General features: G+C 38.2%; 1 protein-coding gene and 1 long non-coding RNA gene across 4 annotated transcripts in view; one reads left to right on the forward strand and one right to left on the reverse strand.

The window, feature by feature from the left end:
• PHLDB2 (pleckstrin homology like domain family B member 2) overlaps nt 1–14073 on the reverse strand; it is a 255011-nt gene that overhangs the window by 173566 nt on the left and 67372 nt on the right. For both annotated transcript variants that reach the window (XM_060198382.1, XM_060198379.1), the window contains exon 2: nt 11518–11578. The gene's annotated coding sequence lies outside the window, so the exon portion shown is untranslated. The remainder of the gene's footprint in view (nt 1–11517; nt 11579–14073) is intronic.
• LOC132540465 (uncharacterized) overlaps nt 1–14073 on the forward strand; it is a 33610-nt gene that overhangs the window by 6450 nt on the left and 13087 nt on the right. The window lies entirely within an intron of this gene.

Below are 14073 nucleotides of genomic sequence, written 5' to 3' on the forward strand. Positions count from 1 at the left end.
ATTTTTAGAACAGCATTAGAAAATAAAATTGAGAAAAATGTTACTTAAAAGAGAGCTGTGGTTAGAGAAAACATGTAAACAGCTGGAGCCAAAAACTATCACACAAACAAGGAGACCTCTCACTGAATGGGAGAAGATCTTCACATGCCATACATCAGACAAGAGACTAATCACCAAAATATACAAAGAGCTCAGCAAACTTAACAACAAAAAAAGCAAATGACCCCATCCAAAAATGGGCAGAGAATATGTGTTGTTAAAATTCAGGGGCTCCAGCTGGCCGGGCTAGCATCGCGGCGGTAGACAGAGACTCGCGGACACATGGCTGGGCAGGGAAGCTGTATTTCTTTATTCAGGAACAACGATTCATAAACTAACCCAAACTAATCACCAAACAGAACTCTCCTGCCTCCTTCCCCTGTGACAGCGCCAAGAACTCTCGAACTCTCTCGGGGTTCCTCAGGGCGGGGACAAGCGGGCCCGCAAAAACTAGCAGGACTGAACCAATTTTCTTGGCAGGGGGAGAGCTAGAACAAACCAATGTAAAGCATACAACAGATATGAACAGAACATTCACTACAGAGGAGATCCAAAAGGCTAACAAACACATGAAAAATTGCTCCAGGTCACTGATTGTCAGAGAAATGTAAATAAAGACAACATTGAGATACCACCTCACCCCTGTGAGAATGACATACATCAAAAAGGACAGCAGCAACAAATGCTGGAGAGGCTGTGGAGACAGAGGAACCCTTCTGCACTGCTGGTGGGAATGCAAATTGGTCCAAACTCTGTGGAGAGCAGTCTGGAGAACTCTCACAAGGCTAGACATGCACCTTCCGTATGATCCAGTAATTCCTCTCTTGGGAATATACCCCAAGGACTCCATAACACTCAATCAAAAAGATATTTTTACACCTCATGTAAAATGTTCATAGCAGCACAATTCATAATAGCTAAAATCTGGAAGCAACCCAGGTGCCCAACAGATGAGTGGCTGAGAAAGCTGTGGTATATATACACAATGGAATACTATGCAGCTATCAAGAACAATGAACCCACCTTCTCTGATCCATCTTGGACAGAGCTAGAAGGAATTATGTTAAGAGAGCTAAGTCAGAAAGATCAAGATGAGTATGGGATGATCCCACTCATCAACAGAAGCTGAGAAAGAATAACAGAAAGGGAAACTCAAAGCAGGATTTGAATAAATCTGGAGTAGGGCACCAAAGTAAAAACCCTGGAGTTAGGTTGAGTGTGGATATTAGTATTTCCGGGGAGGTGGGGTGGGTGAGGGGTGGGTGGGATGAGACAGTCTTTTGGTGGTGGGAATGGTGTTTGTGTACACTTCTATCAATTTGTAGTCATATAAATCACTATTTAATTAATATGAGGGGGGGAAATTGTATGTCTCAAATTTTTTAAATCACAGACTGAGTCTTTTTAATACATAGGCTGAGTCTTTGATGTGTTGACTCTCTCAAAAGCCTAGACCAGGGAGAACAGAAGCAACCAGTGGCACAGCTATATACAAATAATGTCAAAGGAACTAAATTATGGTGGTGTTGGGTATTATATAGCAAATCATAACAAAGGGAATTTTCAAAGTTAACCCAATTACCAAATAATGTGATTATAACAATAACTACCTATTGTCTTCTTGAACCCTAAGGCAGCAATAACCTCACATTTCCACTATAGAGCCTATATTTCCCCCAGTCCTGGAACCTTAGATATGGGGTGCACTTTCCTGCATGCTTCTCTCAATTCATACAAAATGATATTCCATCCATGGATCCCAACCTAATCAATGCAACGAGTACCACCTCAGCATGCTTCACTTCAGACTGTGTCCAGAGATGTCAGGCATGGAATGTCAAGCCTTCACCCTCATTACTTGGGTGAGACCTTTCCTTTTATAGTATTCTCTAACTCCATTCCAGGAGGTTCACTTCCTAACAAAGTCCCAAAACCTAGATATAGACCAGGTCCCATAAGATAGAGCATATGTTCACATGTATCCATAAATTAGGGCAAAATATATACCTGAAAGCAAAAGTACACAATAGTCTTCAGTGAGTCAGTATAAAGTTCCTAATGAAACAGTATCTAATTAAACTTAGATACCCTTCTCATCTACTTCCCATTACAGTTCTCTCACTCACTCCAAAGCTAACTTTATCAAAGCAAGGACTGCAAAAGCTGAATAAGGGCAAGAGACTGGCATACTTTAATGAGGACTCTTTAGTCACTATCAGGCCACACCATCAGCTGGTGCCCTAATTGGGGAGTCCTCAGATTCCCAAACAGACATGATGGGTCTAGACCTTAAATAAATCCCTCTCTCCATTTTTACAGGTCTTCTCTATCAGGAACAACAAAATAGACCCCTTTGTGGGCCCCCATAGGACCTTGCCCTCAACTTGGATCAACAATGGTAGAGAATATTCCATCCTCTGAAGGGAGGATGGACAACATACTCTATGCTACACCTGAGGAAGATGGGTCGATATTAAGGCAGCTTGGGATGTTCCTACTTATGACCACAGAATGTGAGCTCAGATCCTTAGGGATGCAGAGGCCACATAAGATCCTAAGCTGAATATGGGCCCCAGACTAAATCAAATTGATGGGATTTACAATCAACAATATTTATACCCCTTCCCCATATTAGGGAGCTACTCTCTTTCCTGACCCAGGTTTCTGTCCCTTTTCCAGCCATGAAATCACCTCCCCAAATAATAACTTGGATCCACCTGCACATCAGACTTTAGGCTCAGAGAAAAAAACAAAACAAAACAAAACAAAACAAAAAAAAACTAGTACAGCTACAGGCCCTTTGAAATATAACTAAAATATGCCTACTAGCTATCTACAAAATAGAGGACCCCCACCCCCAAACACTTCATCTGTACTATTCCAGCCTTTAGGTCCATGATTGTTTATCAATTGTTTGGCTTTGTTTGTTAACTCTCTTTTCAGCCAACATGTTCCAGATGCTACCATGATGCCTACCAGATTTCCCACCAATGTGTCCTGGAGCTCTGCTTCCCCAGAGCCCCACCCTACTAGGGAAAGAGAGAGGCAGGCTAGGAGTATGGATTGACCTGTCAATGCCCATGTTCAGTGGGGAAGCAGTTACAAAAGCCAGACCTTCCACCTTCTGCATCCCACAATGACCTTGGGTCCATACTGCCAGAGGGATAAAGAATAATAAAGCTGTTAGGGGAGGGGATGGGATACGGAGATCTGGTGGTGGGAATTGTGTGGAGTTGTACCCGTCTTATCTTATGGTTTTGTTAATGTCTCCTTTTTTAAATAAATAAATAAATAAATAAATAAATAAATAAATAAAAGAAAACAGCTGGGCAACATGTGGCACTCTTTACATCTGGAAGCTTAAGAAGCAATGGCAATAGAGATATTCCATCTAGTTTCACCCCTAAGACAAATGTGGTAGGACCCTTTTTTTTTTTTTTTTGGTATTCTATATCCCAGTACTAGATGAAAATAGTCTTCAGCAAAAATGAAAACAGTAAAGATGAATGAAATGCCTTGCCATTGGAGGATCAGGGGTAGTTTTATTCTATTTACCATATTCCAGGTGGGTCCACCTTAATATTATGAATAATTCAGGATGCAGTGACACATCTTGGTGAGAATATTAAGTTGCTTAATCTGTTTTTGAAGGCAGATTTCATGATACTATAATTTCATGATACCTCAAAACTTGTATTTTCTCCCTATTCTAATTGGAAATTAATTAATCATTATATTGATTCATCACAATGGAATACCCTTCAGCTATTAAAAATGGTGAATTCACCTTCTTTACCCCATCTTGGATGGAGCTTGAAGAAATCATGTTAAGTGAGATAAGTCAGAAGCTAGAGACAGAGAGAAATTGAGAGGGGAGGAGAAAATAGAGAGACACCTGCAGCACTGCTTCACCACTCGAGAAGCTTCCCCCCCTGCAGATGGAGACCAGGGGCTTGGAACCTGCATCCTTGCACAGTGTACTGTGTATACTTAAATGATGAACCACTGCCTGGACCCTAATAATTTGTTTAAAAAATAAATTATTATTTTTGTGATCTTATTTTCTCATCTACTAATGTTCTGCTGAACAGGGTAAGTGCTCATTGTCAGAGCATAGAACTTGGATACTTAAAGTTCCTGGTCCCAGGTTGGATCCCTAAGTTAATAATGAGCTGTTTTTTTCATCTGTCTCCGATAAAATAAGTAAAAAAATAAAGATAATATGTTACTAAGATAGCCTCAGTGAAGGTTTTTTTTTTTTTTTTTTTTTTTGCCTTCAGGGTTATCACTAGGGCTCAGTGACTGCACTATAAATCCACAGCTCCTGTGGCCATTTTTTCACTGCCTCTGAAGCGTCCCCCCTTGCAGGTGGGGAGTTGGAGGTTTGAACCAGGATCATTGCACAGGTCCTTGCGCTTTCATACTAATGTGATCTTAACCCGGTGAGCCAACACCAGATGCACCCCCCTGCCAAGTATCTTCTGCTCTCTAATTATACTTTTTTATAAAATAAAAAGAAACAGACCAAATGAAAAAAACAAACCCTATTGTATCAGAGCACTATTTGGCTTCGGAGCTGATTTTGCTATAGGCCACTTTATATCCAGAGTGGCCTGACAGTTTTTCTCCCACTACACTTAAATCTTCAAACAAGTTAATATTCAGCCATGAAAAGTCTTTTCTCTTGCTTAAAGCATTCTGTGTCGGTGGCCACACATGTAATGTAGTTCACTGTTGTAGTCTGATTACTTAAATGCAACAACAGACACTTATTGAAAGTCCTAATGCCTTAAAAGCTATGAAGAGAGTGCAAGGAGACTACAAACTATGTGGTTGGAAATTTCTGGAAAATAAACACTAACATTTTTTTTTATATAAATTACCTTTAGTTACTTATTGGATAGAGACAGCCAGAAACTGAGAAGGAAAGGGGTGATAGGGAGGAGAGACAGAGAGACACCTGCAGCCCTGCTTCACCACTCGCGAAGCTTTCCCTCTGCAGGTGGGGACAGGGGCTTGAACCCTGCTCCTTTTGCGCTGTAACATGTGTGCTTAGCCAGGTGTACCACCGCCCGGCCCCAACACTAACATTTTTAAGAACTTAGGATTTTGGTCCCATATCAAAGGAGAGATAGCTAAGTGAACTATTTGAATAAGTTGGTTTCAAGTCAGAAAGTAGAGATTTTGAAATCTGCCTGGGTGGGGTCAAAGAGTAACACATTGAACCCTCTACATTGCTAGTCATAAGAGTTCCTTTCTCTTTTTTTTTTTTTTTTTTCCTCCAGGGTTATTGCTGGGGCTTGGTGCCTGCACTGTGAATTGATTGCTCCTGGAAGCCATTTTCTTCCATTTTGTTGCCATTGTTGTCACTGTTATTGTTGTCATTGCTGTTGTTGGATATGACAGAGAGAAATCGAGAGAGGAGGGGAAGACAGAGGGGGAAAGGAGAGAAAGATAGACACCTGCAGACCTGCTTCACTGCTTATGAAGCGATCCCCCTGCAGGTGGGGAACCAGGGGCTAGAACTAGGATCCTAGTGCTGGTCCTTGAGCTTTGCACCATGTGCACTTAACCCAATGGGATATCATCCTGGCCCCTGCCCCCTGCTTGGTTTTTAATTTGAGAATGGCCTGTTTTTCTGATAAGAAAGCTAAACATTCAGGACTTAGCTGTGAAGTGTTCAGATTTATAAAACCCAGGCTTTGGCCTATTTTTGAGATGAAATGAATATTAAGATGCTATATTTTTTACCTTCTAGTAGCTGAGATAAAATACATTACAGACATTTTTCTTTCTCTTTTTTCATCTCTCTCCTCCTCTTTCTTCCCCTCTAGTTATCTTTGTCTCTGTCAGAAAGAAAAAAGAAAAAGCAAGGCTCCTTCCCCACTCCCAAGAATGGTGAAGCTGTCATGCTGGCTCTAGGCCCCAATGACATCCCAGGTGGCAAAAATAAAGACACAAATGTCCAAGGCCATTTGGAACCTCATGGTACCCCTGCTCTCTCATCCCAGTTGAACTCCTCAAGCATGTGGAGATACTTGGTAACTGTACTGGTGATGGAGATTCATTCTAAAATTTTGAGGCAGCTTTGATTGAAGAGACTCTGACCAGATTATGAACTATTCAATGTGGTGGTCAGAATCAAATATGTCATTGTTTCCATGATCATTTTAGGAAGTTATTCTTGAAATGTTGTGTGGCTAAAGATAAGGATCAAATGTAAATGTTCAAATCCTGTAGTCCCAGTGATGGTAGCTCAGCCAATTGTGGCAGTTAGTAGACTTTACCACCATACTACCCTCCATTTACAGATCTATTTCCAACCCGTGGTGGCACACCTGATTAAGCACATTGCAGGTCAATTTCCTATACCATCAGACTCTATGAAGTGATTGCATAATACACACAATTTCATGTAACTTCCAACAAGGAAATCTATTTTCACTTTATAGATAAGAACAATTCTGTCTTTGACAGGCTAACTCTATGTTCCCAAACTTAGTAAATGAATTTCAATTCAGGACTAACTGAGCCCTATAATGTACTATTCATTGTGGTTTTTTTTGGAAGCACATTTAACTTTTTTTTTTTCTTTGAAGAATGTACTAGCCTCAGGGTCAGGTGATGGTGAACCTGTTTGATCACACATGTTGCAATGTGCAAGGACCCAGGTTCAAGCTCCCGGTCCCCGCCTGCAGGGGGAATGCTTCACAGCAGTGAAACAGGTCTGCAGGTATGTCTCTGTCTCTCTCACTCTCTATTACTCCCTTCTCTCTTGATTTCTTAAAAACATATACATAAATAAAAAGAATGTATTGGCCTTTAGAGTCATTCAGAAAGGAAGACATATATGCTAATTTTGTAATAATATATGAGTGATGTTTCCTTAATTGTTGGTTGACCAGATAACTATGTAGCTCCCATAAAAAGTATATGATTACACCTTTTAAGAAAGAGAACTGAGGAGTTTTATTGAAGACAACAATCTACTCTTCAAAGGGACTCCTAATCTGATGCCAGGAATCTGATAGAACCTTGAACTATAGGCATAGTATGTTGTTTTGCAGAACTGTCTTTGGTTGTGAAGATCATTACTTTGTCCTGTGCCTTGTTCTAAGTCTTATAGTGATGGTTGGGAAGAATAAGGCTCAGCCTGCCTTATAAGGACTAATGAAGGGATCTGACACCAATTTGTCCTTGCTCATCAGACTCCAAGGGTAAGAACCTAAAATAAATTACATAACCATACTTTTTTTTGTTTTATTTTGTTGTTCACAATGTCACAACACTTTCTCTTTGTGAACAAATAAAGGATTATTCCTTTATTGAATATCTATGTGTCCTCCGAATGTTTTTCCATAGTTTATCCTTTTCATATTTAAATTTCTTTCTCCTGTTCATTACTTATTTAAGTCTAAAATATCCTACCATTTCTCCTTCTGGAAACTAGTGACCTGCTTAGGTCAGAATGCATGAGTAGACTATGTTAGTAAAAGCAATGACCTTATTTGTGACCAAAAGTCTTGGATTATTTCCCATTTGTGTTTCCCATTTGGTCTCTGGCAGAATAGAGTACTTATCATCTATTTCTAATATATCTACTGCTTTATTCTCCGGGATTTATTTTGGAGGTTCTATAAAGTCTATAATTGTTTCAGAAGTGTAGGAAAGAAAATACTTGAAATGCCTTCAAACTGATGTTCTAGTTTAGAGACATATGGAATGTAATTGTACCCACCCCTGAATAGCATGGGTTGACTCCCAGTTTCTACCCTGGGGTGGTCCTTTCTTCCTGTGACTATGAAATGCTTTTACTTTCTTTCTTGTAGGCCTATATCTCCTTTGAGGTGAGGTGGACCAGAAGGGAAATGGTAGAGTCAGAAGGAGAGTTCCAGAGAACAAGTCAGTCTATGCTATAGTCACGTCTCTGGAAATAGAACCAAGCTGAACACTTTAGTTTTAGCTTGCGAATTCTTCAGTCTGTGACAGACTTTTGATAATATTAACACTACGGAAAGTCTGTAAATGTCACAGAGAAGAGTAATCTCATGTCTAGCATTTAAAACCCAACTGTAGAAGAATACCCAAAGATAAAGATGAATCTTTCAGGGGGCTAGGTGGTGGTGTACCTGGTTGAGCACACATGTTACAATGCACAAGGACCCAGGTTCAAGCCCCCAGTCCCCACCCTCAGGGAGAAAGCTTTGCAAGTGGTGAAGCAAGGCTGAAGGTGTCTCTTTTTATCACCTCTTTCCCTCTCAATTTCTGGCTATCTCTATCCAAAAAATAAATAAAGACAATAAAAAATTAAAAAGAAAATCTTTCACATATAAAAGAAATTTATTTTTACATTAGCCATTCCCTAAATATATTCTTTTTTATATTTATTTTCCTTTTTGCTGCCCTTGTTGTTTTTTATTGTTGTAGTAGTTATTATTGTTGTTGTTATTGATGTTGTCCTTGTTAGACAGGACAGAGAGAAATGGAGAGAGGAGGGGAAGACAGAGAGGGGGAGAGAAAGATAGACACCTGCAGACCTGCTTCACTGCCTGTTAAATGACTCCCCTGCAGGTGGGGCTCAACTGGGATCTTTACACTGGTCCTTGTGCGTTGTGCCACGTGTGCTTAACCCGCTGTGCTATCACCTGACTCCCGTTAAAGATATTCTTTAATACATGACTTATTGTAAAGAATACTAAGAAGAATTAGGTAAGCCAGCATCATGGAAAAACACATAGGAGGTAGATGTTAGAAGGAACTAATGGAAGTTATTTGTGGTTTGCTTGATTGAAACTCCAGAGGCTTCTTTCATCTTAGACTGGCAACCAAGTGACTTGAGTCTTTGATTTAAACCTTTAGGACATTGTTCACATTTTGCCTTTACAAAACTATTGGTCAGCCCTAATAAAGTGCGTATGGTAAGTTAGTCTTCCTTTTGATTTGCAAGCATATTTAAGATGTAGAGCCAGACAAATCTTTGGATATGTAGGTCCACTGTTTAGAGATTTATAAAGAAGCTATAGATCTCTGACAGTGTGCTTGTGAAAGAACAATTATATTGTATAGAAATTATTATCTGGTAGGCTTCCATAATGACTCAAATGTGAGCTTTTGAGAGATCAGACTTCATTTTAATCATCTTTGATTTCTGATACCTAGCATGGTGCTTGGTACAAAAGAGATCTTTAATATTCTTGATTAGTAATCAATGTAAAAATCTTGGACTGAATTTCTGATCTTTGTTTCTGGAGTATCGTAATAATATCATTGAAATGACCAGTTAATTAGAATAGTCATAGATTTCTTTTTGGAAACTGGTTATGTAGCTTATGTTACATAATTATAAACATGGGGTTATATTAGCTTAGCCATTGATGGGATCCTTAGATCCCATGGTAATGCTATTTTAGTGTACCTCTTTCATTTTATAATTATAAACTATATTTCAGGAACGATAAGTGATTTAATCAAGGTTCTCCTACTTATTACTGGTTGATAAGGTCTGAGTTACTTCACCAAACTCCCAAGTTAGTGCTCCTGCCTGAGGGTGGTGTATCTTATCCTCTGAGTTAAGTTATTTTTCACAACTCAAACCTCAAATTTTGAAAGTAACAAGGGCTACTTAGTAAACTATTTTTTCTTCAGGCATATCCAACATAGTGTGGAGTCATAAAGTCTTAAAATTTGAAAGGGATGTTAAAAATCATTGTTCCGACATCCAACTCAGACAAAGATCCTCTCTATACACTTGCTGATAAAATACATTAAATCACTGTTCAAACACCTTCAGGAATGTGAATACCAACAGCTTATTTTGGAAAAGATTGACTGGACACTCAGTCTTTTACTTAAGTGACGTAAGCATTCAAAAGTCAAGTGTACCAATTGCTGGTCTCTAGCACCACACATAATTAATGTAGTTCTTGTTTATGTCAGCCCTTCGTATGTGTGAGTACAATTTTCATTATCAATATAAACCTCTTGAAAAAACATTCTTTGAATTATTATTAAAAAGTAGGGTTTCCAGAGCCATCAATATTCTGGCTGCTTTTCCCTAGTTTTTATTTTTCTAGCATTCCAATAAAAATGTAAAACATAGAGCCAATCATTTTAGACGTGGTCTAAGGGACAAAAAATGTAGTAGAATTATTATTTCAGTTTTTGTATATGTCTTAACTTTTTGCTAATTAAGATTAAAATTGTACTAAATTACTGCTTCGTGTTTTATCTTAGATCTTTTCTTTCAGGGAAGCAGAGAAAAAAAAGTTCTACTACGGTCAATGTTAGTAAGTAAATTTTATGGGCCCAGCACACTTCCGCTGTGCCACTCTACTCCGTAGTAAATCATATTTTAGATGGACTAAAAGCAAACATGTAAAAATAAGGTGATGAAAATATTACAGGAAATTAATATGTTTCATTTGAAATTTGAGAAGACATTATAAAGTGTCCCTCCAATATAAGTCACAGGAAAAGCCTTATATTTTTCTAGCTAAAATAGAAAATGACAGCATGGAAAAATCATAATATAAATGTATAACAGAAGTATACATGTGAAATATGTAATAAAAACAAATACACTTACTATATCTAGAGTTCACATGGAATAACTAAAATATAGAATAACAGTAGAGTAATGAAAAAGGTCACTAACTGAATAACAAAGAAATAAATACAATAGTGCATAACTGTGATTGAATGTTTAAACATACTAGTTACACAAATTGATGGCAAAATTAGACTGCCAAAAATGGAAACAGTAGCTATTAACCAATGTAGAAATATGTCTAGAAAATTAGAATTTTTCACACATTCCCTAAATCTGGAGATATAGCCTTAGTACAACATGGGAGGGCCATGGCATTAGAGACATTTCATGAATGTTGGAACATTGCTATGGTGTCCTTATCTCTCTTTGTCTCACATTCTTTTTCTCTCTGTGTCTGAAATGAAAAGAAAAATATGTCTTGGAAGTGGCAGATCCATGCATATGGTAGGTCCTAGCACCACCAATAATAATAATAAAAATAATAATAGTAATAAAAATATAGAACATACCGTTTGGAACAAAATTCATGGACTTTGAGGTCATTATGCTATGTGAATTAAGTAAGAAATGAAAGACAATTTCTGTCGTATGTGGAGTATAAATAACAAAAACAAATGAATTCTCCAAAAAAGAAAGGAGACTAAACAGGTGACTAACTCAGGTTCTGCTAAAACTATAGTGACTACAGGAACAGAGGAAACAGGAAATGGCAGTGCAGAGAATAAGTGGAGAGGTTTTATATATATGTTGACAATGAGAATTTGTTGGTGGGTGTGCTGACTTTTATACGCATGCAGAGGTACGAAGTTATACTCTTCCAAATTCCATAGTTTATGGAATAGTTTATTCCATAGTTTATTAATGAAAGTTAAGTCAATATATGAAAAATAGAAAGAAGAAAATGTTGAGCTCTGGATCATGCTACATACCAAATGCAGGTTATGAAAGAAGGGAGTTGTGCATGACACACACTCAGAGATGCATTGAGGTCTGCAAAAAAAAAAAAAAAAGAAAATTGGACAACTGATACACATTGCACCACACTGCTGCTATTTTTTTGTTCAAAGAAAAATCACAAGACCATGTGTCACTTCTAAGGGAGCAAGAAAATGTAGTCCCACAAATATCTTGGAAAGAATTACATTTCTTTCTTTTTTTTTTTTTGGTCACTAGTTCTAATAATTAACACATTTGTAGTTTTTCTTCTTTTGTTTTTATATTCTGATTTCTCTTTTTAAAATTTATTATCTTTATTTATTGGATAGAGACAGCTAGAAGTTGAGAGAAAGGGGGAGATAGAGACGGAGAGAGACAGGAAGACAACTACAGCACTACTCAACTACCTTCAAAGCTTTTCCCCTGCAGGTGAGGACCAGAGGCTCAAACCTGGGTTCTCATGCATTGTAGCATGTGCACTCAACCAGGTGCACCACCACCTGGCTCATATTTTCTGATTTTTCGAAACTAGCTTATAGATTAGATAGCAAAAATTACCATTTAGACATGTGTCCTAAATCATGAGTCTGCGGAAAGTTGGCTATACTATTTACTGCCTATTAAATATTAATCCTGATTCTATTAACCACCATGTTTATACTCCCACTTTGGCGTTTGCTGCTGCAGCAGGATAAGAACTCTGACATGGGGAGTCAGGTGATAGCGCAGCGGGTTAAGCGTAGGTGGCACAAAGCGCAAGGACCAGCTTAAGCATCCGGTGGCACAAAGGGCAAGGACCAGCTTAAGCATCCGGGTTCGAGCCCCACCTGCAGGGGAGTCATTTCACAAGTGATGAAGTAGGTCTGCAGGTGTCTATCTTTCTCTCCTTTTCTCTGTCTTCCCTTCCTCTCCATTTCTCTTTGTCCTATCCAATAACGACGACATCAACAGCAACAACAATAGTAACTACAACAATGAAAACAACAATGGCAACAAAAGGGAATAAATAAATATTTAAAAAAAAGAACTGACATATGAAAGGAGTCACTATTTAAAAAAAACAACTAAGCAATTCATTTTAATATATTTGTCCCATCAAATCTGGAATCCACTTAACAGTGTTTTAAAATAGTTCTCACTTTACGATCTGTTTCCTAATGATGTAAGAATAAACTTGGTCAAATGCCCTACAGAAATTAAAATGACAATCTTTTTTAGTATCTATCTGATACAGGGTTTCAAGTTTGACATATCTTGATTTTTAACAAAATTCTTTGGGGCCAAGGCAAGATGTGATGTTCCCTGTGTCCTGCAATTGGTTATTTAATGTTCAATTCTAGAATCTTGCTTAAGATCACCTGCAATATAAATTTCTAAAAGCTGACATTGTTCTCTTTCTGGAGCACAGGCGCACTTAAAATTTATTTGTTTCTCTCAAACATGTTCTCTTCCTGGGTGTTCTCCGATTGAGCTGTAGGTTTGTTCTGAGTAAATGGGGCCTGGAGACTTAAATATGCCTACAGGAGATATGTTGTCTTAGTCCTAACCTTGGTCATGTGTCAGTGCTTTCTTTGATGACTTGTTCTTCTAAAGAAATTGTTGCTACTAAGAAAAATGGAAGGAAATTCCAAAGGAAAGCAAACATACTAGAAGTAGTTGAGTATTGATGCTACCCATTTTAGAGTGTATTCTAGAAAAGGCAATCAAAGATGGGCTCTAATACTATTAGCAGTGGAGAATTTATGCATACTCACTGCAGTGCTTCAAAATCTCAACAGTTAGGCTTTTCCCATGACCCTGATGCTGAAGCCAGAGACTTTGGAACTCCTGCAAGCACAGTTTCTAGAAATAAACATGCACAGCAAAAATTCCCAAACTTTTGATGCAGAAAGAACTTTAGAATTTTAGAAAGTGCTGTCCTGGAATAGCTAATGGAACAGAGGAGGAGAAAGTAGGACTGAGGAAGAACAAACAAAACCCTATAGCTGAATTAAAACAAAGTTATTCAAGATATGTGGTTAGTATATAAAGATTGATTCAAATTATGTAATAATATACAAGTGCATATTTAGTTAATATCGAAGAGGACACTACATGCATAAACTATTTCATAATTTCTATTCTTTCTAATAGACTGAAAACAAAATCAAATATCTCTATGTTGACTCATAAGTGGTAAGCGCTTGTTCCAAATGGTTTGAAAAATAAAGAGGATCATTGCCTTCATGTAATTTATCAACGAGCAAAAAGATAGACAATCACTAATCAGAAAAATGTGAAGACAGTCTTTAAGAATCAGTACTTAGTGTTGCAGATGCTTGTGGGGACATGGTGGTTTGAACCTGGTTGGAACCCCGATACCTCTCTGTAAGGATGGAAGATATTCACCTATAAGCTTCCCCACCCCTCCCTGACCTCCATCTTGTTATACCCAGAGGCTGCAACCATTCCTCCTCTACCTGGTCTGGATAAACCTGATTTGCTCAAAGGAATGTGGATAAACCCAAAGAGCCCCTTCCTCATTCTTAAGTCCCATGCCCTGGGTAAGA

The sequence above is a fragment of the Erinaceus europaeus genome, chromosome 9, assembly GCF_950295315.1.
Source record: "Erinaceus europaeus chromosome 9, mEriEur2.1, whole genome shotgun sequence".
NCBI lineage: Eukaryota > Metazoa > Chordata > Mammalia > Eulipotyphla > Erinaceidae > Erinaceus > Erinaceus europaeus.